This window comes from Stegastes partitus, unplaced genomic scaffold (genome assembly GCF_000690725.1).
Source record: "Stegastes partitus isolate 25-593 unplaced genomic scaffold, Stegastes_partitus-1.0.2 Scaffold416, whole genome shotgun sequence".
NCBI classification, from domain to species: domain Eukaryota; kingdom Metazoa; phylum Chordata; class Actinopteri; family Pomacentridae; genus Stegastes; species Stegastes partitus.
Window position 1 is genome coordinate 462,441 of NW_007578147.1, and position 2,767 is coordinate 465,207.

The 2,767-nt window shown below is 35.0% G+C and overlaps 1 protein-coding gene across 1 annotated transcript in view; it reads right to left on the minus strand.

Moving 5' to 3' along the window:
• LOC103360120 (uncharacterized) overlaps positions 1 to 2,767 on the minus strand; it is a 13,615-nt gene that overhangs the window by 1,732 nt on the left and 9,116 nt on the right. The gene's annotated exons all lie outside the window — the stretch shown is intronic.

Genomic DNA, 2,767 nt, shown 5'->3' on the forward strand with positions numbered 1-2,767 from the left:
CGAACCGGCGACCTTCTTGCTGCGAGGCAGCGGTGCAAACCGCTGCACCACCTTGCAGCCCAGTGTAATATCTCTTTTCTTCAAATTTAGGACTCAGCGATGAACTGATGAGATGTTGAGATCTCATAAGACACATTTTATTGGTCTTAGCTCAAGAAATCACACACTAGTTATGCAAAAAACATTCACACTAAATGTTATCCTAATAGGATAAAAATGACGCAGTGGTGACATTTAATATCCATCAGGTCAAAGGTCAACTTCACTGCGACATCATAACACCCTTTTCAACATGATTCACCATTCTATCAGGAACAGAAGGTGGATTCAACTGCAATGTGCTAAATCTGATTTTATTTGGAATTACAGAGTGAAATATCACTCAGAAGCTTGGATGGACACACACAAGGTTACTTTAATGTAAAACACAATTTCCTGCAGGGCTACTTTTTGCCAAATCCGTTGCAAATTGCAATGACAATCATGAAATTCTATTCTAGTATTTATTCTGATCATCTTGACTGTGTTTAAGCTGAATGTAAGTTGCTAAAACATTATAGGTGAGTTGGTTAAACGTTATTTTGCTATCAATAATCATTCAGGGCCTCTGACCTTGACGGTGTTTTTAATACCTTTCTGTTTACTACACAATATGGGTCATTTAGTAGTTTGTGTTGTCTGCGTTGTTTCATATTTGAAAGTCATAAAAATGAAAACAAAAAAAATCAAGCTTCTGACTGCTATAGTATCAAATTATTGCATAAAAAAAAACTTTCTTAGTATAAACATTAACATTACATTGCATGGAATTAGTAGCAATACTCAACAGCCAGTATTTTAAATGTGATACCAATAACAGCGACTTGACTAAATATCCCTTACTCAGCTGCCTTAGTTCACATTTAAATCTTAAAAATTCTGCCCAGAACCATGTTTCAAAACAAGAGGCACTTTTGTAAAACACTTGCGAATCATTTATTAATATTTACGCATCAGAACAAATATAAGAAGTCGATACATTTTTGATAGAAGGCTCAAAACATAATATAATGTTTTCTTTACTGTATTTTTCAAGACTTTTTTAACACTGAAGTAATTTCTAACCACACGTTTTTACAAATTCACGTAAAAATTAACAAAGGCTTAAACGCCTGCAGGAGTCTTGGACACAATAGGTTATAATGCAACTGTTTCCTCCTCTCTGATGTCCTCATACCTGCTTTCTGTGTATTAGCATTACTTATGTATATGACAGTCTCACAAAGTCAGACTTATGCTGGACAGACTGGTCTGATGGCACCTCATCATCATTCTGCTACAGGGGAAAAGGCTTATTGGTACAAATCATGTATTTGTTTATTCATTTTCTTGGTGTTGTTTATTTTATTTCATTGTAGTCGTTTGTTTTAATGTTGTTGTTTGTTTCATTTCATTTTGTTGTTTATTTCATTTTATGTGGTTGTTCATTGTATTTTATTCTTGTTTATTTTATTTTGTTGTTTATTATATTTTACGTTGGTTTGCTTTATTTCATTTTGTTGTTTACTTAATTTTGTGTTGTTTATTTAATTTTATTTTGTTATTATTTCAACTTAGTGTTGTTTATTTTGTTGTTTATTTATTGTTTATTTTTATCTAAGTGTTGTTTTTTNCGTAGGAAGTTCTCTTTCCAAAACTGAATCAATTTAATTAGGCTTCTTCCATCTGAAAGTGACAGCAGATTTCTACAAAGTAATGTCAATTAATTAACCTCTTAAGACCTGACGTCCACATGTGTGCACATCACATTTTTTAGATCTATTTTTTTAAATATATTTTTATTTTTAAACATTTTTTTTATTCTATTTAAAGAGAAATTTAAAAAATGCATCTCAAACAAGAGCTCGGGTCTCAACAGGTTTAACATATAACACATAAATGAGTGCATAAATATTCAGATCTTCCAGCCAGTATTTATCAGATTCACCTTTAGTGTTCACAGTGTTTTGCATCTCAGCTGCTGAAGCTCATAACTAATTCAGAGGAAGTCACAGGTGTCTTTGTGGCCAATAGATTCACACTCCTTCTGTTTCCTAGCGATGCATTTGACTGCACGCCAACAGATAATCAGTGACTTCTCTTTTTTTACGAGGTTCCTCAGAGTCTTCTTTTGTCAGGAGCACAAACACACCAGTGGTTGGACCTTCCTTCTTTGTACTGCAGTGATTGAGATGCATTCGCTGCACTTAGATAATCTTCATTTCATCGACTGTGTGATTTCCAGGCTGCACCTGCGTTGAGTTAGATGAGTCACTACAAAGAGTAATTCTGTAGGAAATCTGTTTTGCCACAAAACAGTTCTTGTCAAAAAAAAAAAGACAAATTCAATCGACATTTCCCCCCCCCCGTTTTATATACATGCAGGCACGACGGCAGAGCGGTAAAAGGCTGTCGGATAACTTCCCCAGGAAACAGATTGAGTCACTTTGCGTATTTTACCTTGAAATTGTGTATACGTGAGGGTGGCAGGGGTTGACGATGGGCTTTGTACAGGCGTTTGAAAGAGAAAATATGAGGTTTTTTTTGCAGCAAACTGTGCCACAATCAATATATCAATGTCGACAATGTGTGTGTTCCTACTTAGAGACGCCGCCGTGTTTCTGATTCACTACAGTCTGGCCAATAACAATGCTTTCTGTTTCTGCGATTATCATGGAAGCAGTGTAGTGACAGATCGTCCCGTGTATTTGACAGTTTGTTAAGTCAAGGATATTAAAGTTTAATGAAC